The sequence below is a fragment of the Sceloporus occidentalis genome, unplaced genomic scaffold (assembly GCF_023333645.1).
Source record: "Sceloporus occidentalis isolate IW3139 unplaced genomic scaffold, rSceOcc1.0.p SCAF_1, whole genome shotgun sequence".
In the NCBI taxonomy this organism is placed as follows: Eukaryota; Metazoa; Chordata; class Lepidosauria; order Squamata; family Phrynosomatidae; genus Sceloporus; species Sceloporus occidentalis.
Window position 1 is genome coordinate 165,833,849 of NW_028316981.1, and position 27,056 is coordinate 165,860,904.

At 40.1% G+C, this 27,056-nt stretch overlaps 1 protein-coding gene across 4 annotated transcripts in view; it reads left to right on the forward strand.

The window, feature by feature from the left end:
- CBX5 (chromobox 5) overlaps positions 1-27,056 on the forward strand; it is a 54,506-nt gene that overhangs the window by 1,238 nt on the left and 26,212 nt on the right. For 2 of the 4 annotated variants that reach the window (XM_089481135.1, XM_089481144.1), the window contains exon 2: positions 8,375-8,443. The exons of the other annotated variants lie outside the window; for them this stretch is intronic. The gene's annotated coding sequence lies outside the window, so the exon portion shown is untranslated. The remainder of the gene's footprint in view (positions 1-8,374; positions 8,444-27,056) is intronic. 4 annotated transcript variants of the gene reach the window in all.

The window sequence follows — 27,056 nt, forward strand, 5'->3', positions numbered from 1 at the left end:
CTGTGCCTCCTTCCCTGAGGCGAAACTATCTTGGCAAGATTTGCTCAGAGGAGGTTTGCCATTGCCTTCCCCTGAAGAGGCTGAGAGAGTGTGACTGCCCAAAATGCACCCAGTGGGTTTCATGGCTGAGGCAAGATTCTAACCCTGGTCTCCAGAGTCTTTATCCCAACACTCAAGCCGTTACACCACGCTGGCCCTTTAAAAAAATGTGTGTATGCAGAGAGACAAAAAACAAAACATGGCAAAAATAAAACAGCCAACAGACAAACAAGATTGCGTGTATCTGTTGTTGTGTGCCTTCAAGTCATTTCCACCCTGTGGTGACCCTGTCATGTTGTTTGCAAGATTTGTTCCGTGCAGGTTTGCCATTGACTTTCCCTGAAGAGGCTGAGAGAGTGTGACAGTGGGTTTCATGGCTAAGCTGGGAATCCAACCCTGGTCTCCAGAGTCGTAGTCCATTGCTGAAATCACTACTCCATACTGGGTCTCATACTTAGCCATACATAACCCTTTTTATTAAACACAATAATAATTTCTTGTGTGCCATCAAGTCTTTTTTGACTTCTGGCAAAAACATATCATGGAGTTTTCTTGGCAAGATTTGTTCAGAGGAGGCTTGCTGAGACATTTCCCAGTCCAAGCTGGGATTTGAACTTGTGCTTTACTCTGAATGACTTAAAATATGACTGGCTGGCAAACAAATACAAATGTGCACAAACAATGCAATAAACACGTAAGGTAGAATTTAACAAAACAAGGTGACATGGAATACAATAAACATAAACATGTAAAATTTACATTGGATAGTAATAATAATAAAAGTATTAAAAAGTAGAAGGAAGAGTAGGTCACAAAAGAGAGCCAGCATGATGTAGTGGTTTGAGTGTTTGACTACAGCGCTCAAGATCAGCATTGATTCCCTGTGTGAGATTGCAAACCCACTGGGCAAGTCACACTCTCTCAGTCTCAATGGAAATGACAAACCTTCTCAGAAGAAGCTTGCCAAGAAAACCCCATGATAGGCTTACCTTATGGTCTCCATATGTCAGAAATGGCTTGATGGCACACAGCAAGTCACATAACCTAACCACAAGGTTTGTACATATTTCCCAGTCACATATACCTCACATGGCTACGTGGATACTTCTAAAGAGATCTTTACTGTCATTACTAATTTTATCTGACCCTTCCATGCCCCTTTTACAGCCCAACAACAGGACAAATCTTAACACCTTTTCCTTTCCTGTGTATGTATATCCATGTTGTTGTTCAATAATATCCAAAACCTATGAGAGAGTGATACATTTATTGGGTCAGCAAAATGCACAAAATACATATTACAAGCTTTTGAGGCTCTACTGGCTTCTTCATCAGGCAAAAGGTGTTAAAATCATACAAGAGAAAGAAAGAAAAAGATGACAGTCACAGCCTGCATTTTGTCAAGATGGTGGTGGTGGTGGTGTTCTGAGTATGGAGGGAAATCTCTGCAAGCAGGCCATTCTTCCTTTTTCAAGTCCTGGAAATTTAAATTCCATTAGCAAAACAAAAAAGGACATCCTATGAGATCCAGGATGTCTCAATCTTTGTGAGGCCACAAACCCTTTTATTAGTCACACAACACTGAATATCTGAAAACCTCTCCATGCTTCTGCATGTTGTGTGCTTTCAAGTCCTTTCCTTATGGTGATCCTAAGGCAAACATAAGGGAGGGGGGTTCTTGGCAAGATTAGTTGAGAGGGGGTTTGCTCTTGCTTCCTCTGAGGCTGAGGGAGTGTGACTTGCTCAAGGTCACTTAGTGAGTTTCCATGGTCACATGGAGATTGAACCCCTGGTCTCCAGAGTCGGAGTCCAACACTCAAAACCACTACACCACTCTGACTCTTGTGTGTATCCATACTTTGCCAAATACACCCAGAATGCCTTCAAACTTGTGTTGCTGTTACAGCAAAACAATAGTTTAAAAGCTACGAATCTCAGAAATGTGATGGTGCCAAACAGCAGCAACCTTTCCAGATGTTGCTGAACTACTCTCAGCATTCCTCGCCATTGGGATTGATGGGAGCTTCAGTTCAACATCCTCTGGAGGGCCACAAGTTGCTTATCCAAATGTGAAACTCCTAATGGTATAGGTTGAGTATCCCTTATTTCAAAATCCAAAATACTCCAAAATCATCCACATGGGTGGTGGAAATATTGACAACTTTGCTTTCTGATGGTTCAGAGTATACAAACTTTGTTTCATGCACAAAATTATGAAAAAGTACTGTGTATAAAATTGCATTCAGGCTTTCCTGTATAAGGTGTATACAAAACATAAATGAATTTCATGTTTAGACTTGGGTCCCATCTCCACGATTACTCATTATGCATATGCAAATATTCCAAAATCCAGAAAAATACAAAATATTTTTTGTATTTCAGATAACGGAGACTCTGGGCAAAAGCCGTCTCTTCCAAAGCTGGATTGGGGTTGCAGCAACTGCTAAACATTATGCTATTGAAAATGTTGATCTTAGGATGGGAAGCTGTAGAAAAGTTAGTCAGGGATGACCTGAAGTTTGTTGTGCCTTCATGTTAACTTCAATTTACGCCCAAATAAGCAAGGATTTACAAAGTAACAACAAAGATTGGATTAAAGCTAGTTAAACGAGTTGTAGCTTGTTTGAATTTATTAAACTGTCATCCTTAGTTTGAATGTCACACAAGGCTCTTCTTTTCTCTGATTAATTTACCAGTTCATAGGAGCGTAAGAGAAAGTGGCCTTTGCATACTGGTATGCAAGCAGTTGATAACTGTGTTTAGTAAGCCAAGATTTCTGCTGTAGAATAACATGGATATGACTGTTGTATCATATATAATGCTAAATTTTTACATATTTTCCTTTACTGCTTGCTTTTCTGTAAAAAGCAACCTTTTTAGTCAACCTGTTTAATAAATGGGAATGATACAGTTTTGGGAAGGTATGTGTACTCTTCAAAGTACAGTAGTTGTATTAAATTCAGATTTCCTTTTAAAGCTGGTTTTTTAAATAAAAGACACTGTGAAATTAACAATGTTAAATCAGTATTTTTCCTTTTCTAAAAAACTAGGGTACAACTATAACTGGAAGAGATTCCAGAATGTAGATTATTTCTTTAGTCAGATCCTGTTTACACAATGGGAATATTTACAAAATGAACAAATAGCTTGGTACAGCATAGTCTTTCTTAATGAATTTTTCCATAAACATTAAAATAGAAGCTAATTAAGTTACAACATTCAAATTGGCAACTATCATTTACCTTTATTTTAATAATATAACTTTCATCTGCTTTCTGTATATTGTCTTCCTCAGCAGGCTGTCTGAGCATTTCCTGAACAACAAGCAGATTTGCTTATTAACTGTCCAAAGCTAACTTGAAATATGCAGCAAAACATCTTTATTACTGATTTGCGGTACTAATAAAACCCTTTTCATATCCTTTAAGTGGCTGAACTGCAAGTGACTAGTGATATTTTTTATTTAAATTTTACTGTGTCTGCCAAAATAATGAGTTAATGTTTAAGAATCTAAGTTCCTTTTTTCCAGAATAGTTTTACATCTTACTTTGAAGTTTAAATTATGTTATGAGGCTTGAACATCTGTGTTGTTTCTCTGTATGATGGCTGCTGACGGTTTCACGTTCAGAAATGTCCATTGCTTAATACTATTTGTAGTGCAGTGTATTGTTTTCAGATAGAAGGATTTGTGTGCCTGGTGTTAGAAGGCAAGATAAATTGCTTCTGAACATTACAGGATTGATAAATCATGCAAGAAAAACAAAGAAGACAGCCATACAGGAGAAAGCCTCCTTTATTCCTCAACATTTTTGAGGGTGGTCATTTGAAATTAATAAAAATAAAATTAGTATATGGAAACCTATTAAAAACCAACACCCATACTGTTTCTATATTACGTTTCTGCGCACGCTGATGATAAAGGGCTAAAAAAGTCCACCAACCCCTAAAATGAATGATGTGACACTTGGTATTCCTTTTATCCAGTTCAGACTTTCCTCCCTTTCCCTGGAAAAATCTATGAAAACATGACAGTAGTTTCACCACAACTGATGCACTAAAAAGTATTAATTTCTGGATCCATCTTTTTGTTTAAACTTCAGGATAGCAGTACAGTACATGGAACCTGAGAGATGTTCTATATAATTTTTCAGATATACTCTATCTAGTTTCAGAACAAAACAACCCAAAGGGTAGCATTGTCAAAAGAGTTTTGAACCGCAAGCTATTCCTGCCCTCAAGTCTAAATTGATCTAAAACTATAAATCAGTCTGGACAATCCAGATGGTCCTGCTAAAAGAATTTGTGTTAAATCTGACCCCACCCTCTTCAAGTTCCATTAAAATACTGAAGCTCAGCATAATGGGCTGGATTCAAATACCACAGTTTGCAAGCAGAAATCTCATCTGCTTGTTGGGAAAGGGCTTTTCTTTTGCTAGGTTTCCCTTTCCAGCGTATAGCACTTCATGTTGCACTGAATCCCACTAAAAAGCTGCATGGGGGAGGGAGGGCCTGCAGATGCTGTAGCATAATGCAGGAAATACCTTTTAGTTCCTGTTCAATATGAAAAGGAATTCAAAGCAGCGCCAAATCTTCACTTTCAGAAAAATATGCTATAAGAACATTATAATTACAAGCTACACATAACAGTTGCCAAAAACATTGAAAATGATTTTAGAAGTTTTGGCACCGGAAGCAAGGCCTTTAAAAAAAAAAAAATGCTTGTACATGAATGTATCTGGAATTGTGTTTGAAAAAATAGTTTCAAGAGGTGGGGGTGGTAACTCCTGCAACTAATATTTCTTCCATTTTGTGGGTAACAATATATATAGACTAATTGTTTATGATGATGAAGTAAATAAACTGTAGAGGTTTACAAGTTTGTTCCATTGTTTTTATAATTGCTTACGTATAGGTTATGCTAATGCAGGGGTAAACAGCTGCTGTGGTGCTGGGGGCCACTTTTCAACCTGGGCAGTACTGGAGGACCATGCTTTTTTCCCCCCCTAAAGTGTTTTTTTTTTTTTTTTTTTTTTGGGGGGGAGGTATGAATACTGCAGATAGTTACATTTATGTAAAATACATTGTAAAAGAGCTGAATTAAATTTAAAATGAAGAGTAATGAAATTCATTACAATCCTCCCATCTATCAAGTTGAAGCCAAACGTTCATACTTGGTTATTGTGTGTGTGTGTGTGTGTGTCCCATTGAGCTGTGGTGACTTGGGGTTTTCTTGGTTTGATTTGTTCAAAGGTGGTTTGCCTTTCCCTCCCTCAGAGGCAGATAGTGTGACTTGCCCAAGATCACCCAAGGAATTCGAACCCTGGTTTTCCGGATTCTTAGTCTAGCACTCAAACCAGTACACCACAGTGGCTTAATTATATTTAAATTGACTTTAATACGTTAGTGATTATGGTACTGATTATTGCTATTGAACTAAAAGTAACTAAATTGACAATAGTATTAACTGTAATATTGACTATTCCATTGAGTGTAAGTGCATTTAGGGGTTACATGCCAAATACTCGTAGCAAGCCACAGATTTAATTTTTAAAAAATAAAATTCTGGAAGGCACTGAGGAGTCACAAAAAGCATTTGATGCTGCACTTTAAGCACCTCTGTCATTAATATAATCTCTGATGGCATTTGATGAGCAGCAAAGGCATTTTTATTTTTCATGGCTTTTAGTGGCTTTTATTTTAAGATAAAAAAATTACACTTGGTTTTATTTGTTTTAATATTCTTGTTTCAATTCTGTCATTGTACTTAATTCTGTAATTGCCCTAGTTGGGACAAGCTGTATCATGAAAAAAACACCAGTACAGAAGTGTTAAAAAAAACAAGTTAATAGATACTAGATACCAGTAATAACTATGTTTTGCTGAGTTGAGGTGGTAAGGGCCTTCTTGCAAACCCAGTTTCTGTATGTAGTATGTTGTTTTAGTGACCCTTCCACGCAAGTTTCTGAATGTGTATTCTGTTCTCTGAGGCAACAGTAACTGGGTGTGTACAAGGCATTGCAGCATGCAGCTGTGCCCATTTTAAGTTTTCTGGGCCCAGACAGTTGATTGGGAAGAAACCCAGAGAGATTAAGAGGGAAGAATAAAGAATGTAGGACAGTCGTACAACTAGAGTGTAGAAGACTCTGTTGTTGTCAGATCAGTACACCCAAAGTAGTCAGAAGATATGCCTGCTTTACATCCATTAAGGAGCCTTGCAAATTTATGTTACCAACCTGTTTGGAGCTGCCAGATATCCAGGTGCATTTCTATATATGATGCATAGGAGGCTTGGAGCAATATGTTCCTCCACTGTCATGTTGCATGCTAACCTTTATGATCATTTTGTCAGGTATCACTACAAGGCAAAAATTCTTAAACACATGTCTTGAGTTAGTGTTAATCCAAACCACTGAGAAGATAGTATTAGTACCCAAAATTGGGGTATGGAAGTGATGGGAAAGCTGACAGTGTCCTGCTATTCCCTGCCAACAACCATGGGGAGCCAGTCATACATTAACACTGCCTTCTGAATTTTGGGTGAATCAGCAAGGCAATGCTCCCATAAATACAATCACAGCCTTTAGTTTCCGAAATAGGAGGAGCTGATACTATCATAAAACAACACGTAAGCTTCACCACTTAAACTTTCACTTTTCTTGGAATTTTAAAATCTGTCGTAAATGGTCAGACAATTTTCTGTTTAAGACATCACTACTTCTTAAACAAACAAACAGATAGGTCTTGGAGAATGATTATTATTGTAGTACAATGTGCTGGCATTTTAAAAAACAATTCTTTGTAAAGCAGGTTAGTATAAGATAGAATGTTATGATTACACAGCAGCTTTCAATATTTAAAACCATGATTTTCCTGAAGTCTGTGACATATTCCAGAGACCACAGGACCACAGAAGGGCACGCCTAAAACACATGGATGTAGCTCCAGTGAAGATTTGGCATGAGCGGCAAACATTTACACTTCTTCGGGGTCTCTGTGTCTCTATTTCATGGTAGCAAACAGAAAGGAGACAAGCTCACATGCTCTAAGATGGTCAATTGTTTATTCAGGGATTAAAAAGCCCGACACATTTTGGCCACACTAGGCCTTCTTCAGGGGCTGAAAACAAATATAAATACACTTAAAATAAATACTTTAGAAGATAAGACACCGCTCATCTAATTATGATACAAAATTATTATAAATCTTATCAAAGTTATACATACCTTTGGAGGGAAATCACTGGAGTTGTAAACACTCTCCAAGTTACAAGACAGTAGGGATAAAGGGACCAGACAGTGTAGCATTTCTGTATATATACATATTCTAGATGACCTTGGAAACAAGTTGGGCTTTTTAAACACTGAATAAACAGTTGACCATCTTAGAGCATGTGGAACTTGTTTCCTTTCCGTTTTCTGCTTGGGTATGTGCTTTCAGTTCCTTATTTATATCTATTTCATGGCATCCAAATTATTCCCTCCAGCTGCAATGTGTGGCACTCTGTGCCATTTCAAAAGGGCCTCTGGTCCATAGGAGTGACTTTGCTGGCACATGGGTTACATAGGCAGAATGCAGCTTTCTGTTTAGACAAGTGCTAGTGTGCAGGAATGCTGACATTTTGCCTGGACCACTGCTTTTTACAGCTATGGTGAATAGAACTCAGTACTATATTTTGTTTTGTTGTGTCCATATCCCATGATTTCTATGAGAAGCTCAGCATGGTAGGTATGTAGTTGTCCCCTTTCATCCTTAAGAGTTCTTGATGGGGTGGTTTAGGTCGAAAAAAAGTGTCCCCCCTATTCTCCAAGGTCATTTAGTGAAATTCAGGGCTGGATTTCCTTGGTTCGTTTTCAGCCTTTTATACCACATGAAGTCCATTGTAGTGTGCAAATGTTTTCTGGAAAATAGTGGGATTTTGAGTGCTTTCTGTTGGAGAAAACAGGGGAACTGGCAGCAAGCGTTTATTGTTCTGATTTTATTCAAATGAAGAAGCATCCAAAATTTTAATCAGATATGAAATGAGAGGGGGAAAACTTACTTTATCATCCCTAAGACAGTCATGTTCATCTTTTAAATGGGAGCAAAGATCTTAGTTTTCTATGCATCAGAAGATGGGAAGCATGTCAAGGCACTGTGCATGCTTCATAAATCAGAAAAAGACTACAGTTATATTTGATTCAATTACAGACTTCAGAACACATCTGAGGGTGAGTAATCCCCCTCCCTTGGGCAAGTACTATTTTGCTATATCTATGTGTAAAAAGAATCTTTTAAAACATTTGCATCAACTCTAATTTTGCCCCTTTAATAATGTTATCCTTAAATTATGTCTTAGGAAGTCTGTTTCAAAATAAACGTCAGAATCAGAAGATTACAGAGCAATACGAAGCCACCTGAACGTCAGGTAACTCAGATGCAGAGAAGGAAGAAGCATATGTGAATTTTCAATAGCATTACAAGATGCCAGAATGAATGCAGTGTGCTTTAAGAAGCTGCTGTTTCCCAAAATATAAGTTCATTCTTTCATGACAAAAGCCAGAGTTCACAAAATACATCACTGAAAATTGTTGGAACAGCCAGAATATATGAACATATAGTTGAAAATACAATCTTTAAAGCGTTTTTAAAACATATAGAAACATACTTCTTTAACAGATGGAGCACATATTGCCTTGATATAACTAAGGGAGCAATGTTTCACATGCATACTCTGTGTGTATAAATGCCTGTCCAGTGGCCATGGCCTTGAATGTCTGTTCATGCATTGCATCCTTCAGATAACTGATGAGAGTACTGATTGGTGCTTTCTTGCTTTAGAAAAAGTTGGGTGTATGTGAGCTACAAAATGTCAATGGATGTGTTAGATGATAGCTTTGCACTTTATATAATATGTTTGTGGTCATTTTAATTTTTATTAGTCCCTCTTGCAGATTTTCTCTTTAAATGAATGCAAACCAATCACAATGATGACTACTTTTTCTAGAGAAAAGCAACTTGAGTGTGTTTAGGAGAAGATGTGTCTTTGCTTCCATGCAGGCTCACAATTGTATGGGTATTTCTATACACTAGGTTAGTACTTCATGATGAATGATCTCAGTGAAGCAACATAACAATAATGTTCAAAATTGGGCAAGTGCTAACATCCATGTATAAATGTTAACAGTTCCCAGAATTCAGAAATATTGGCAGAGAATGTGGATACACATTGAAAATGTGACTGTTAGCATTCACCAGTGTATTTTAAAAAGGAGGGATATTCAGCAATTAATGTCATTGTTCAGCGATTTTCTATGTTCACTATGACATTAGGGAGGGAGACAAGCACCAGGGGTCTTGTTCCTCCAGCAAGATCTTCAGAAAGAAAGGGGGAAAAAACTGCCTGTAAACTAGAAACATGCACAGAATACTGAACCTTTTGAATCTAAAAGACAAAACAAGTATGAGATTCAGTTGTTATTTAGGCTTTTACTCCTAATAATCAGAATTCTCTCTATCTGTACTTCCTATGTTTATTTTAATATATTAGATACTCCTTATTTCTATTCTATTTCTTTTAATTCTATTTCTGGCAATTTTGTTTTGGTGAAATGATAGGTGATATATACAATTTAATAGTTTTTTTAAAAGTGCTTTTTAGTGAAAGTGTTTGCTTTGCATTTGAAACAGTTTCTATCATTTGAGAAACTTCATCACACATATTTCACTGAGAATGTGATATCTTTATCTCTTACCTTTTTTCCTCCCAGTTTTGTTCCTTTCTCTCTGGTGCTTTTGTTGCACAGGAGGCCCTCAACTTTCATGGTTTTACTTCTGTAGATTTGATCATTTGTGAGTTCACTGCCAGTCTCCAAGCCTTTCCCCTTGCACCTCCAAGGATGACACTGCTGCAGAAATCTCTTACAGTGTTATCCTCTCCTCAAGGAGAAAGAAGATGTCATAAAGGATATCTTTGCAGCAGTTTTAGCAGGACTGGGCTGCTGGCAGCAGTGGCTTGCCCTCCTCCTCCTCTCTATCTGCTTTACTGCCAACAGCCTTCTCCAGGGCATGGTGTGTGTGGTCCGCAACCAACATGGCTTGTCTGCCTGGTCCTTTGCCTGTTCACTCACTTTCCCTCTCATTGGCTGATTCGCTCTGTTTGTCTTGTTCAGCCTGAGTGCCACTTCAGCGGCCCCTCCATTCCCCACCACTCACTCGGGGTACCTGCTACCCCTGTTGCTTTTGACTTCTCAGGCATCCACCTACGATGTTAAGCTGAGGCTAGCTAGAGTGAGAAGGGTGAGGAGAGGGAAGTTGGAAAGAAGGCAAAGGGGTGCTGGTTGTTCCTGCTGTGCTGGACAAGGAACCGCTTAGGCAATGAAACATGGTTGTCTCTCTCCCCTTCCCTGTTTATGTTACATACTGGGGAGATCTTCTCATCGCTGTAGAAAGTTTTTAAAAGGTTGGTAAACGTAGTCCCTTGACATGAATGTCTATTCGTAACCGAATAAGGCGCGGTGCTCATCTCCATTCTAAGGTGAAGAGCCAGCATTGTCCGAGGACTGGCCTGTGGTGGTCATGTGGCCAGCATAACTGCACCGAATGCTGTACCTTCCCACCGAAGTGGTACCTATATATCTATTTGCATTTGCATGCTTTCGAACTTCTAGGTTGGCAGAAGCTGGAACTAGTGATAGGACCTTATCCCATCATGCAGCACCTGGGTCTAAAACTGCCAACCTTCTTCTGATCATCAGAATTGGCATTTTAATACTAAGCCACTACATCCCAGTTTTTTAAAAGGTGCAATTTCTCACTGTCTCTCTCTGTGTGTGGGGGCATTCCCATAAGCAGAAGCAGGAACAACCAGCGATATTTCCAGCTAGAGTGAGACAGGAGTGGGGGCGGGGGGAAGCAGGAAAGGTGGCAAAGGGGTAGGCTTGCCATATCCCGCCTGGGGGCGGAACTTTCCCGGTTTGGGGCGGGTCCACACGATCCCGCCCCGGTTTGGCCCCGCCCCCGGGACACCCCCCTCCCAGCGAGGGCCTGGAGGCTTTGGAAGCCTTGGAAGCGGCTCTGCCATCGCGGAGCACTCTTCCAAGGCCTCTGGGGCCTGGGAGAAGCTCTCCCAGGCCCCTCTGGAGGCCCTGGAAGCGGCTCCGCGATCGCGGAGCACTCCTTCCAAGGCCTCTGGGGCTTGGGAGAAGCTCTCCCAGGCCCCTCTGGAGGCCCTGGAAGAGGCTCCGCGATTGCGGAGCAGTCCTTCCAAGGCCTCTGGGGCTTGGGAGAAGCTCTCCCAGGCCCCTCTGGAGGCCCTGGAAGAGGCTCCGCGGTCGGAGCTCCGGCTGTGGGGTCCTCGAAGGCCTCTCCAGAGGAACCTGGGAGAGCTTCTCCCAAGCCCCAGAGGCCGAGGAGGAGGCCGCTTGCCACTGCGGCAATGGCTGTGATGACAGGCGGCCCCCATGCTCCTTCCCGGCCTGGGAGCAGCCCGAGGCTTCCTCCCAAGCTGGGAAGGAGAAGGAGGGCAAGGTTCAAAAATGTGGGACCTTTTTTTTTTTTTTAATATTCCTGGCCAGGAAATTTAAAAAAAAAAAAAAGTCCTACATTTTTGAACCTTGTCCTACATTTATCCTGGTTTGGAGGTCCTCAGCTATGGCAACTCTACAAAGGGGGCCTTGTTGCTTCCCTATTGTGGTTGTTACTGTAATCTCATGTCATCTTCCTTCTCCCTGAGAAGAGGGCACTGCAGGAAATTAGTGCTGCCATCCTAGGAGGTACAGGGGTAAGTTTGGTGACTGGAGGTGGGGGTGATGGAGGTGCGGCAGAGGCAGCCTGGAGGTGAGATGGAGATTTTTGTAGCAGCAAAGTCTAGCATGCATATTTGAGAAAGGGGTAAAATACTTCTGGTTTTTCCCCTTTACAGTGATCCTGCATCTCCAACCCCTATGAAAGTTGAGGCGTACTGTATTTTTCTCTAGAGAATTTTCTCTCACATACTACATAATATAGATGTTAAACATACTCAGCTTTTTATATGTTTAATAGCATATATGAACACACACAAAATATGGATCCATTATTTTTACTTTACCTTATTTTCTTACACTCAAACCACCTACATAGATCTCTGTGACACTCTGTATGTTGATATGAGCAGTATTCTATTACAGAACTGAAAATGATCTATGAAGAGTTCATAGACCTCTACATCCTCCAAAGTGGCATATGCTCTGCAGCCAACATTACCATTCTGAGGTCTACATAGAATAGATAGAATAGTTCTCTGCATAATAAAAGGATGAGGAGACACAAATTAGACACTACATAGAAGTTCCTTCCTGGGCATCCGGAACTTTACTCAGTGCATCTGAGGAAGTAGACCAAGTCTGTGAACGCTTATGCTATAACCTATGCCACTCAGTCTCAAAAATACTAAAAGATCCCTTTGCATATTGATGTTCCAGACTAACACAGCTATGTCTCTGAATTCTACAGAATAGTAATAATCAGATGAACATTTCAGTGTCCTTCTGCTGTTAGGAAAATATATGTAGAGTAGGTAAAGCACAGTCGAATTTGGTCCCATAGGAGCAACTTGCAGCACCATGCCGCGGCTTCAATCCCACATTTTTCTTGCCCCAAAAGAAGCAGCAAAATGCCATTCTTTTTAGGAGCAGAAAAAGGGCACCTTTGCCACGGTCTGAAAGCCACGCCAAATGAGTGCTGTAATGCCACCCTCTGCAGTCAGGTGGGCAGCATGACAGTGGCTTGGGGTGGAGTCGGGGCATGCGGCCCCCACTCAACCCTGACACTGGCCCTTTGAGTCGGTCTGTTTAGCCTCTTAGTTCTTCTGCAGATCTCAACTGTGGGGGAAGCGTGTTTTGTGTTTTTTAGAAGAAATAATATTTTGATTTTGCTGCACTTTCTGAGCAAGAGGAGTGTTCACTGGACAGACTGTGATGCATCTTTTATCCTTTTTGAACTTAATGAATGCTGCAGCAGTTTGTCAAATACAGCACACTTTTTTCCTTATGGTGAGGAATAAAAAAAACTTTCACCTCTAACACAGGAGATTCTGTTCAGGCAGATAAAAATGCTTAAAGATAAAATCTGCCATGAAAAAATTAGCCTAGGGGCATGAAGACCTTATATAGGGTCAAAATGTGAAATAAATCTCTTTTGGTAGCTGTATTGCAGTAATTTGCTACAAGCAGTTTCTGTTGACTCAAATGGATGCATGACATTTCTGATCTGTGTGCAATTATAAAGTCTGTAGGCTTTGCCATTCACATATTCTACCCTCTTGACAGCAAGAAGAGTCTGCAATGACAAAAAGAAAGTTTTAATCTCTGATATGCATCTCACAAGTCTTTCAAATTGGGGCTAATGATCAATGCTATATATCTGAGAGGATATTGTTAATGTATCCTGATTCTACAGTGTTCCTGCATCATACATGGGTGAGCCATATGCGGCTTTCAGCTTATGCTGAAAGCCACGCGCTGGTAGTGGCAATAATGTGTGCGCCTGTGGTGCGCACACAGCATACATGAGCCCCATTGTTTTCAATGGGGCTCGAGCATTCGTGGTATTTCCCTTACGCAGGGTGTGTGTTTGTTCAAGCATTAATTTTTTTGCAGATAATATCCCAGTAAATCTTACAACAAGCTTGTAAGGTAAATAATTGTATCAATAGTAACATCATCCTCATAATGTTGTTGTGTGCCTTCAAGTCATTTCCAGCTTATGACGACCCTACGGTGAACCTATCACAGGGTTTTCTTGGCAAGATTTGTTCAGAAGAGGTTTGCCATTGCCATCCTCTGAGGCTGAGAGAGTGTGACTTGTCAAAGGTCACCCAGTGGGTTCCCAGGATTGAGTCAGGATTTGAATCCTGGTCTCAAGAGTCAGAGTGCAATGCTCAAACCACTGCACCACACTGGCTCTCGTAGCATTCTCATACTACAAGTCAAAGAACTAAGATACTGTGGAAGTGAGCAGTCAGTTGAGAGACTTCCATATGATATCAATTGTCTCCACACACACATGTTGGCTGAACCAGTTAACTTGGCCACACTTGGTGACCACTGGATAGAGGTATCAGTGAGTTGTTTTAGCCAGCCAACTCACTGGACCTGTTTGCCTTATTTTTCTCTGCTGCTGAGATATATTCTTTTGTTTGATGTGCTGGATGAGGTGGACAGCAGAGTTACTTTTTTGGTCTGCCACTAAGTGGCAGGAAGTCAGAGGTGTAAATTTCCAAATCATGGTGAATGGAACAGACTTAATGGGCCACTCTCTTTAATAATTCAAATATTGATATGAATATTCATCTTAAACTAATATTGGCTGGGCCTCTGGGCATTGTAGACCAAAAGAAATAACTTCCCTGAGTTGTTTCTCCTCTTTTGCAAAAACGTCCCAAGAAAGTTGTGTGAGAACTGCTTCAGTAATTTCAGAGGGCTAGTAGCAGATTTTTGTTTTAACCTAAAGTAGCAAAATATAGAGGGACTGTGTATGAAAGGAAGAAAGCTGGTTTAGACAAATCTTCTGGGCAAAAAGATCACCTTTTGTGTCTGAGTATGTGTGGAAAATGCATCAGAACAAGATGTAAATTTCCCATATTTATCTCGATAGAGTGTTAATGGTAAGGGCTAGTTGTCACAATTTAAATGCTAATGTTCCTAAGAGTGGTTCATCTTGAATCACTGGAATGTGGCTGTAAATCATCCAGAGATCCAGACTTCCCTGTGAACTTCTGAAACTGTGATAAATGCAGTTGCTAAGAGTGTGCATGAAGGTGATATTCTACTGATGTTCTTGCAGTTCTTCGGTAGAACAAAGACTTACATGTTTTTGGTACTGGATAAGTTTCCTTTATCTGAAATGTTTGGGACCAAAAGTATTTTGGGTTTCATTTATCATATGTTTTAATACGTTGAACCATAGGAAAACAAAGTTGTCACTATCTCAGCCACTCATGAAAAAAGTTCAGGTTCTTGGAATATTTCAGATTTCAGAATTCCAAGTAAGGGAGACTCAACCTGTATAAGCTATTTGACTGGAGCTTGTGGGCTCACAAAGGATTGAGACATTCTGGATCTCATAGGAAGTCTCTTTTTGTGTCTCCCAGTACCACAGGGCCAGGGAGAATTACCTGCTTGCACAGATATCAGAACACCATCTTGAGAAAATGCAGACCTTTGACTAACATTGTCAATTTTTTTCTCCTGCATTATTTTTAACATCTTTGCCTGATGAAGAAGCCACTGGAGCTTTGAAAGCTTGTGACATATATTTTATAAGTGTGGTGAAGTGGTTTGAGTGTTGGACTAGGACTTCAGGATGCCATGGTTTGAATCCTGACTTGGCCATAGAAATCCACTGGGTGACCCTGGACAAGTCACACTTGCTGAGCCACAAAGGAAGGCAAAGGCAAACCTCTGAAAAAATGATGCCAAGAAAACACCCATGATAGGGTCACCATAAGTCAGAAATGACTTGAAGGCACACAAAGACAACAGAGTCCTTGTGAAGTGAAACTGTTGGACTAAATCTATACCTTTCGTAATCATCTTCATTGTTAATAGTCCTCCAGAATGCCAGCCTGCATGAATTTTAATGTTTTTTGTCTATTAATATATTTTTATATAATATAATTTTATCTATGATCTCTTGATAGTAGAATAGAATCGAATAGAGTTGGAAGGTACTGCAAGGGCCATATAATCCAATCCTCTGCCATGCAGTAATACACAACTCCTGAAAGATGCTCATCCAATTCTGTTTAAAGTTCTTCTAAGAGGGAGAATCTACCAGCCTTGGAGGAAGTCGATTACTCTTGAACAACTCTCATAGTTAAGAAGTTCTTTCCAGTGATTGGGTGAACTCTCTTTTCTTGTTATATGGAGATACACAACTCTTTCGCAGCCCAAGGAAATCTGGTACACAAGTTTGTGGCGTGATTGAGTTTTGGTTTTCAGTCAAGAATGTGATAGTGTGTTGAACATTGATAGACAAACTTTATGCATGAGAATGAGAAAGTTTGTGGTTCATTGGCTTTCATTGTCCAGAAGTACATGAGGTGCATTGAATTCTTTCCTCCCAGTGTTTGCCTGTATTTAGGATGTGATGAGAATAAGGGCAATTTGTGTACTGTGAAGAACATGAAACTAGTTTTCAAGACTGACTGTGTCATGGCTAGTGATGAGAAAAAAAATCCTTATTACACTATTCATACATTTTAATTCTGAAATTCAGGTCTGTTGGATTCTGTGTTTGTTAATCAGTTGAGTACTAATGGGGTGGGGTGACTACATCAGTTTGTTCAGTTAAGTAACAAAGATTCCGCTTCCAGAGCATCAAAGTTATAAGAAAGCTTTCTCTTCCTATAAGAAGATGCTACCTGTTCCTTGGAGCTGGGGGGGAGGGGGAATGCCATTTAAATAACAATATATCTGCAACACTGAGCACATTTTATGATATTGTGGCACAATAACTCACACTTAAATGTCAATAGAGACACTTGAGAGAACCTACAAGGTTCAATAACTTCTGGTGTGGTTTGTTTCTCCTGTCATCGGCCATTATATTTTTTACAGCTTTTAAATTGCTACAGAGAGAAATTGCTTTGGATTATAATGGATGGTTAAGAGGCTGCCAAGGGTACCCTTGCACGGGGTGGATGAAAGTTCAATACTATTTTGGTTTTATGTGTCTAAGTTCTAGGCTATATAGCTTAAATATAATTTGTTTGACAAATGCATTGGAGTGATACCAGAGTACAAAACTATACAGTGCATTTAAAGAGGCACTGCCAAACTCTTCATCAAATTTTTGGTTGAAGATTAAGCTCTAGCCATCTTTTCTGAATATATGCTTGAGACTTCACCAGAGCTTGTCAAACAAGCAAGCTGTGAATTTTGTTTTGGGCCTTACGTAGGAAAGCAGGCCTAAGGAGGGGGATCATGCAAGTCTTTCCTTGGAGCATTGTTACCAGAAAGTGAGACAGTGGCTTGCCATGTGATTGTTATCTCACTGCTACTGCAGAACCCACTGAGTCCATACACTCCACTTTAAATACAAGTAGAAGATGTTAGGCTCAGGGTCAAATTCAATTTCAGATAAGTTTTGGGGATAACATTCCAGTGAGGGGGAACATGAGAAATCACCAAATCATGAGGTTATGGGGAGAAGGATTGAATTTGCCTCCAGGATCTGAGGTTTCTCCACTCTGATATAACACAGCTTTGTATTTTAAGTACTAGCCTGGTATCCATGATTGTATGTGCCTTCAAGTCATTTGTTGACTGGTGACCCCATAAATTTGATAGAGTTTTCTTAAGCAGCAGCTACTTGGAGATGGTTTTGCCAGTTCCTTCATCTGAAATATAGCCTGTAGCACCTGATATACCGTGGTGATTTCCTATCCAAAAACTAACCAGAACTGAAGCTGCTTAGCTTCCAAAATCAGACAGGATTGCTTGCAAAGGGATCTTTCTGTGCCTTTAATGTATTTAGGCACAGTCATAGTCCAACAGGGATTTCTTGTACCGAAATGAGTAGGTTGATAGAGGAGACAGGTGCCCTGCAGGCGCACTGTAATTGCTGTTGTGCAAGAGCAACAGTTCATCTTCTCCTGAAGGTTGTCCCATGCCTGCAAAGGGACCTTTCTGTGGTACAGTGGGCCCTTGCCTTACGCAGGGATCCGTTCCGGATCCCTCCGCATAAGGCGAATTCCGCCTATGCTCAAGCCCCATTGTAAACAATGGGGCTCGTGCACGGCGGGGCGGCAGCGCGCGGGGCGCAACGGGCACACGCACCCATTCAATTGAATGGGACGCGACGCCCCGTGCACGCCGCGGCTTGAGCGCGTATGCTCAAGCCGCGTAAGGCGCGCTCGCGTATGACGCGGGCGCGCTGTATATTCCACTTTCTGGAATACCTCCCTCCAATAAACATGCATTGAAAGGGTTGCACATGATGCATATAATGAAAATGTGCTTATTCTCTTCAGATTTACTGTTATGACACCCAGGCCTTGAACAGGTGGGGCAAAAGGAGCGGCCAAAGGCTGCTTCCCCTCCAATTGCTTCCCACTGGGCATGAGACCCCACTGCTGCAGTCTTCAATGGACCATTGGCAAGGAGAGCTTCTTTTGTGCTCCTTTTTGTGCTGGGTTTGGCCAGTCTTAGAGGTGGCCGTGGTGCAGCTTTGGCTGGATCCAGGGGCATGCATCACCTGAATGCCACGCCCCCAGATTGGCAGAAACTGCCGCTTTTGGCCTGTCTGTTTTGGGGCCTGGAGTACAAATTCTGCTCAACCTTGATGAGAAATGGCCCTAAACAGTTCAGTATCTTATGATTTTTTATTAAATATTTTCCTAGATATGTTTGTAGATGATAGCTGGTTTATAAATATTTTAGAAAACAAAAGAAATAGCCCCCAAATTGAAGGAAGCAGATTTGACTGTTTAACACAACTAATTTTCCTAAATTCAAAAAGGTAAATTCTGACCAAAAGGAGAAAATCCGCATTATGCAATGATTGCAGTTGTGTTTAGATTCTTGTGGAGCTTCTGACCATTTCATTGTCTTGGTTCTCAACCAGGAGTCTCCATTTTCTAACCGACAGGAATGACTTGGTTACAAAAGTAAATATACTAAATTCGTCCATTGTCATTTCTTTAAATAGGGTGTCCAAAACCTTTTGTTCAGATTAGGAAAATGATTCCTTCTTTGAATGTGTTTGTTGTTGTTGTTGTTATGTGCCCTTAAGTCATTTCTAACTTATGGTCTCCCTATCATGGGGGTTTTCTTGGCAAGATTTGTTCAGAAGGGGTTAGCCTTTGTCTTCATTTGAGGCTGAGCAAGTGTGACTTGCCAAGATCATCCAAAGGGTAGCCACAATCGAGCAGGCTTTGAACCTTCTGTCTCCAGAGTTGGAGTCCAATGCTCAAATCACTGTACCACTGTGGCTCACTCAATTCTACATAAATGCAGAATTTCCAGATATTTGTCATAGAACAGGGATTTCTCCCAATTTTTTTTAAAAAAAACCACAATTTTTGAAAGAAATGGGAAAAAATGCAATGCTTTTTCAAAAGCACCCATAATCGGGGGAGGGAGGGAATTAATAGAATGTATTTTAATATGTTGTCTTTTATACTGTATTTTATCTTATATTGTAACCCACCTCGATCCTGTGGGAGAGGCAGCATATAAATTATTATTGTTGTTGCTGTTGTTATAGAACTAGTAACTCTTTTACTTTTGAAAATAAAAAAGTGGCTGGTGGTTCATACAAAAATCAGGGAAGGGTAATATTTTTATTTAGTACCACAAAATGTGACAGAAGTACTATGTAAGTGGCAAAAAATTAAATATTTTCCAAAACTATTAAGATTATATTATTTGTGTACTTTGATTTTTATTACTTTGTTGTTGATGCCTACGAGTCGTTTATGGAGACTCTAGAGCTAAGATTATCGTGGGGTTTTCTGGGGCTGAGAGTGTGTGATTTACTTCCCAAATGGGTTTTCCTAGTCAAGCCGTGAGTCAAACCTTGGTCTCCACAGTTGTAGTCTGGCCACTGTATCATGTTGACTTTACTGTTAGTTTAGCATGTTAAAGTACATTGCTATGTATAATTTAAAAATGCTCATAAAATTATCCATGTTTGTGGACAATTGAAAGTGTATTTTATAGGGATGTTAGCTGGACATTTATTTGCTGAATTTACTACTATTTTTTTTAAATTGTTGCAGATTAAGTTATAAACTGATAAACTCTTAAGTGTCTTACTCTTTACCAGTTAATATGAAGGTTAACAATGAAAACAGAAGAAGTCATCACCATTAAAGCAAAACAAAGAAAATTAAAGTTAGCCATCTCTATATGTGGGGACAGAAAATACACATTTCTTGGGGGGGCGGGCGATGAGAGGAAAAGAGGTAGTGATGGAAGACTGTTGAGTACTAATATTGTTTATGAAGCTTTGTGTAATAAATTTTGGTTTTTTTGAGCTATCACAACCTGCAGTTTATGATCCTTTATTTTTATCGTTTTCTCAAACATATAAAAATTAAAATATTGTATGGGTTGAGATGAGCTTTTCTGCTCTCTCACACATCTCTTTATTTCTTAATGTATTTCCAAATATAGAGCTGTGTCTTTCACATGGTACAGAAGATGAAGGAATGCAAAGTGGGCAAGACGCATTAGATGTTGAGGCTGTTTGTAAGGGCCTTGACACCATATTGCAGAATAGGGATATGCTTCGCAGAATCCCAGACTGCATTACTGGAGATGGTCTATACTGTGCAGAATCTGAAAGGTCCTTTCCAACATTCAGGTCCTATGTGTGATTAGAAGTCACAGGATGGGGAAGCAAAAGATATATCGGAGTATATGTACACACTCTGTCTTAAACATTTTGTTGGTCATTCTATTCAGGATTTTTAAAAAACCTTGAGAAGGGGGGGGGACCCTCACTCCCTCAAATTCCTTGGAATCTTTACTAAGGTTCAAAGTTTTGCAAAGTTCCACATTCACAGTGTTGCAGGGTGGATACTAGGAGAGTTTGTACATGAGAAAGCAGGGATGTGTAATCCTGCAGCTGGAACTAATTCCTAAACTGGTGGTCAGTTATATATATATATATATGCATGCATGCACGCACTGTGATTTCTTGTAAATACGTTTCAGTCTCAGACACACTGGACAAAAATGCTGTCTGCTAATATATTTTAACTCAATATTAAGGTAACTAAATTTAATTTAAGTAAAAACAAAAATATGTGATTGTAGGCTTCTAATTAGGTTGCTTCTTTTGTATTAAGGCAGTTTACATTAATTTCCCCATTTTTCCTGTTATTTTTGGTAGATGGGCAAATTTAACATGATTGTTTTTTCAGTCTCATCAGTGGAACTTGTATTAACATTTAAAATATTTAAAAGCTGGAGGCATTCAGAGGAATTATTTCTGGATCAAATAGTGAACTGTGTGTTTTGTGGGAAGCATAAGAAAACTTTGTGGACTAGAGTTACTATAGGAAATGTATATCTTGATTATGTTTTTGTAACTAAATGTTTAAATCATAAATGGTCTGTTACAGTAATTGCTTTACAGTATTACTCAAGTATTGTAAATGTGAGCTCCATATGGCTTACAAATAACAGATGGCACTCAAGCTTATATAAAACACACACATTGCTAATTATTTTTCCTTTCTCCTATTATTGCTTACTATGGTCAAGCATAGAAGACCTGGCAATAGTTATGTTGGGGAATAAAGCCAAAGTTTATGACCCAACTCTTGAGCTGCAAGTTGAAAATCTACTCATAAAACAATTTTTATTTTCATGAATCTGGGCCACAGTGCTGGTTTAGTAGTATCCCCCCCTTTGGTAGGGATCCTAGCACAAGAAGTTACAAATAGTCAGGTTTAAAATAAATTAAACCAGATGAATATCTTGAGGTTTCACAGTTTTATAAAGTTAACTTTTACACTGCAGTTTGAAAAATTCCCAGTCCAGTATTTGCAATGAGCATATTGGCTAGCAAGATTTTAGGAGAATGTAGTTCAAAAATGTAATGATTCCAAACTCTTTGAAGGCCAAAGATTAATTCCACCTTGCCCCCAAAGGCCAGCTCAAAAATAAAGGTTCATTATGAGTGAGCATGGACCTAATAACCCTATAATATCCACACCACTTACTTCAGATTTGTTCAAGTGAACAGTGTTGAATAGAAATATATGAGATAGTAATTTGCTTTTTTACATAGTTGCATTGGGGTTATTCATGTGACTAGGCCTGTCTATCTTGGTGTGATGGGATTGTTTTCATTTATTTATTTTTTTGTAATCTTAATGTGTGCATGTGTATGTGTGTGTTAATTCATGCTTTCATTATCCTTGTACTGTATCTGATGAAGTAATTATCCGTAGAAGCTCACATGTTAATATACTCAGGTATGCTATCCAGAAAGTACTGAATGACTTTTTTCTTCAGTGTCTAAATAATTCCCAGGCTCTGAAGCTTAATTGTAAGGAGTGTTGGACCCTATAAAAATGCCAGGTGTCCTTGTCCCAGAATTCAAGGGGCGAAGCAGACAGCTGGAAAGGAGCGGCCTGAGGCCACTCTGGCTGCAAGCAGTTCAGGTCACAGGACACTAGCTGCACCACCAGGAGCCAGATTACACCAACTCCTTTTTGCTCTAGTTGAGAAGGATTGGAGCATGGCCTCAGCATGGATTCTGGCCATATTTGAGGTGTGTGTTCTGTAAATGGCATGCATCCAAAGCATACGGAAGCTACTTTATTTAGCCTATGTGTTTCAGGACTTAGGCAATGTAGTCTTCTTTTTTTAAAAAACTGTTTATTTCAAGAATTGGATGGCTATTCCACCTAGCAATTCTCATATTTTAGTCCAGAAAAATAACTTCTCCAAAATGTACTTTAACCTGGGTCATTAGGCCTGCTGAAAAGTGGATTTAGGCTCAATCAGATGCCCTGCTTGCACCCTTCAACCATTGGTATTAAATGTTTTACATGTCTTTTTAAAAATAGCGTTACTATGGTTTGCTAGGGTTAGCCACAGATATGACTTCACAAGCCTGTTAATTTGCCACTCTTAGATATTTGTAGGCTATTGATTATTGTAGTGGTACAGTGTAATATATTTTATCACTTAGCTTAATAAATGTCAATTGCAGAGTATATCACACTTATTTTACAGGCGTGTTTCAAATGACTTGAAAGGCCTCCTGGACTCTGCTAATTTAGCTACTTCTGCAGTGTGGCATGACTGGCTTTAAATTAAAGCATTTTACAGTGGATAGTCATACAATGCCATTTGCAGAACTTGTCAGAGTTACAGATTTGGGGGCTCTTAGAGGATTCTGGTCATTGTAGTTCATAGAGATAACTTTTCCCCCAGTGTATGGCTATTTCCTATTTTGGGGATTATTGGAAATTCGAAGAATGGATAATTTTAGGTAAGGCAATTCAAGTGCTAACAATAAAAAATGAAATAAAGTATGTACTGCATTTTCTGGCGTATAAGACTACTTTTTAACCGAGGAAAATCTTCTCAAAAGTTGGGGGTCGTCTTATACGCCGGGTGTCATCTTATAGGGCAGGTGCTGAAACATCTGAGCCAGACTGGAGAATCTGCAGTCGCCGCGTATATAACTGAAGGGTGGAGCAAGCTGCAGGCGTCCGGGACGCCCGGGGTATGGAAAAAAGAGCCGGTATGCAATACCGCTCTGATAGTCTTGGAGACAGGGAGCACTGGCCAGGCAGGGAGAGGTGACCAATCCAAGCAGGCTTTGTATACAACAAATTTTCCTGCTAAGTACCTGCATGTCATAAGCATTTGAATTAAAATTACCATATTGAAATCAAATCTGATATGCGTTGGAAGAGGGGTAGTCTTATACAGCGAGTATATCCCAAACTATATTTTAACTGGAAAAGTTGGGGGTCGTCTTATACACCCAGTTGTCTTATACACCGGAAAATACAGTACATTATTAGTAAGAATCAGTTCAGTGGGTTGTATCTGGCTATTTCTGTCCATTAGTGGAATGGACACTACCAGCAAAATGGATTCTCCTTCCGTTTATAATTCCTATAACACCCTCAAAGTCCTCTAGGTTGGGATACTTTATAGATATTAAGTGGAGGATGGGAAATGCTCTGTTCCACCCATGTTATGTTGAATACTGTTTAGTCATCATTGGTTCTGCTCTGTAGCCTAAGGTAGCAAGGGGAACAGAAAAATCTATCACCTGTTCCTGAGTATTCATTGACCGGAATGCTCCAATTAAGATTTACAAGTCAAATAAAATCATATAATCAAAATGCAAATGGTTATTTTCCAATATTCTTTTCTCAGAATGTTTAATAGATTTGGGATGATTTTCTCTGAGATATGATACTTGACTTCTTTTAGCTTTTCAAAATAACACAGATTAACACAGCCTGTTGTTAACATTGGTGTAAAGAACCAGCAGGATTGCAAACATTGTTGGCAGTTTGGTTGGTCTGTCAGATGAAGCATCCAACCCTTCTTTTCCTTTTGCTTCCCTGTAGCTTTAGTACCTCCAAAGCAAGAGGGTGAATAAAGTGCATAATCACATCCTTTGTGGGATGAGCCTTGGGCAAGGAGAATCCTGTAGGTATTGGACAACTTTCCTTAACAGACGGAAAACTAAAATGCAAAAGCTGTTTTTGCATATTTTCTTCACTTTTTATCTCCATATGATTTTTCTCTTTATGTATAATACCAGTTTACATAACTTGTATAATTAAAAAAAATAATGCCCATAGTTGAAGTTGGGGACTGTACTTGTCCAGGACCATGGCCTCCCTAAAAGGATACAACTCTTTGTTTGGAAGTCAGGCTAGCCAGTTGCTCTGTTGCTTCATGGGATTGACCTTACTAGGTGGGCACTTCTAGGTCAAGAATGTGTTCTAATAACCGGTTCAGTATGTTAGTTGAGTGGCCCCAGATGACACAAGTCAGGAAATTCCAATTCAGAAATGGGAGCCTGCTTGAACTTAGAATTTCCTTGGTTTCCATTTGAACAAGCAACCTTGTTGTTGCATATTAATTTAAAATTTTAAAAATACGCATTTTCCAGGGGGCTAGTAATGTCTCTCTAGTTTTGGGAAATTATTAACAACTCCTATTTATAAGTTTTTACACTTTGTTTCATGCAAGGCTGTAACACGTCCCTTCTTGTCTGCATGTGGAATGAGTAATTAATTGTGATTGTGGTGTGTGGTCCACAGTGACAAAGGTTTGCAGTAAGGTTGGGGCTGGGGGCTTTCTTTAAGTAAAAGTTAAATGGCATTTCTGTATCAGATAGCGCTAGACCACACAGTGTTTATGGACTAATCATCTACTAAATTCAAACTTGTTAAAACTGGGAGCTGTGTAATTTATAAGAGCACAAAGAAACTATAACTACGGTACTCTCCCCTCCTCCTTCGGTCTTGTAACTCAAATGGTGTAATTGATTTCTCTTCCACAGACACATTCTTTTTTTGGGGTGGGGTGGGGGGGGAGGTGTATTAAACTTCAGTCAGAGCTGAGACCTCATAAGCCCATATTTCAAGCCACAGTGAATTTTTATAGCCCAGTTATAAATCCCTGGAAAAATATGCCTTTTTATAACTAGCTGTGACAGAACTTGTAACTACTGATCCATGAATACCAGCATGGCCACAGTCCAGTTTATTGTAGCTGGAACACTGAAGCTCTAGCCTGTTGAATCAGTCAATTTCAATTTTAAGTTATTTCATCTCTGCTTCTCAATCAAGCTTTTTGTTGTTTGTGCTGGGCTCCCTTTGAAATTTAACTACTTAAAAAAATCACAATGTACACCACAATATCCAATTGAAGAAGGAATATTCTAAAAACAGCATATATATACACAACTCTTCTTTTGAGAGTCATCTTAAATTTAAAGAGGGATGATGCCCATTTAAGATAATGTGACTAGAAGTAGGACAGCATTTGAACAAGTAGTTCAAATAGACTCAACATTAAAGATCTCCCTTTTTTGTTTTTCTTTCATCTCTTCTCCCTACTCTATAAAAATTATGCCATTATTATTTAAACAGTTTATGTTCATTTTCTCGGTGTACATATTTACACTCATCCCTCCACATTCACTGGGGTTAGGGGCACAGGACCCCAGTGAATGTGGAAAAACCGCAAATAACAAAAACACTATGGCGGGTTACAGACCGCCGAAAAGCGGCGGCATGTACCCGCCCCTTTCCCCGGTGTATCGGGGCCTTAGTGGCCAGAGCGGCAGCCGCTGAGGCCCCGATCCGCCGCTTTCCGGGAAGCGGCAAAAGGCCCCTTCCCCGCAGCCTGGAAAGGGGTGTCCTTGGGGCTTCAAGCCCCAAGGACACCCCGCGGTGGCGGGGAGGAGGAGAAAGGGGCCACTTGGCCCCTTTCTCCTCTGCGTCGCTGGCACAGCCATCTGAAGGCTGCGCCCAGCGACGCAAAGCCAAGAAGGAGCTCCGAAACGGAGCTCCTTCTTGCGCTGCGTAAAGGGCGCTCTAAGCGCCCTCGTGCGGCGCGATGGCGTCACATCCGCGCCGCCTTGTTTGGAGGCGGTGCGTTCGTGACACCATCATGGTGGCCCCCATGTAGATGGGGTGCCGCCATCTTGTGCGTCCTCAGGACGTATTAGGCTTGGGGACGTCAAGAAGTGACGCCCCTTTTTAAAACTAGGACATCCCTTATGGCCGTTTGTAACGCGCCAAAGTTTTTACCTGAGAGGATACCTCTCGTAATCTCCAGGTCCTCCAGTACAACTCTGTGGTCAACATCTGCCAGACATTGACCATAGAATAGTGCGGGAGGAGCTACAAATGTCCAGTGGAGTGTTCTCTCTAGGAATCTCTAAGTCGTTCTGTGAGACTTTTGGTTAAAGTTGACTACAGAGTTGTGCTGGAGGACCTAGATATTCCTAGAGAGAACATATTAATAAAATCAGAGAATAATCAAAGCCCCAGAAATCAAAGCTAAAAATGTGGAGGGATGAGTGTATATTTTTTGCAGATGATCATCAGATCAAAATTAAGTATTATACATGCTAGATTTCCTTGAGAAATAATGTTTAATGTTTAGGGGGCTCTTGGTTAAATCAAGTGTTGTACTGGTGTTGTGGTGCCAACACAGGATAACTAACTTCAGCAGTGCCACCTGAAAACCAGCTCTGGAGGGTATTTTAGCCTTCCAGAACAGGTTCTGAACATATTGGAGGGCTGCCATGTGGAGGAGAGATAATACCTCTCCCGACTCCACTTATGGAGACAGTTCTGTTAGTGGCTGTCTGCCATTGGATTTAGGCCATAAGCTCCAAGGGGTTGTACAGTAGAGGACAGAAAAAAAACTTGGTGTACAGTAATTTGTTTTCCTTAACATCCATTTCTTCCCCCATTATACTTGTAGTCCACAGTTAACCTTATAACACAGTTGCCTTCATTGCTAGTCCTGGCCATCTTCATCATTACC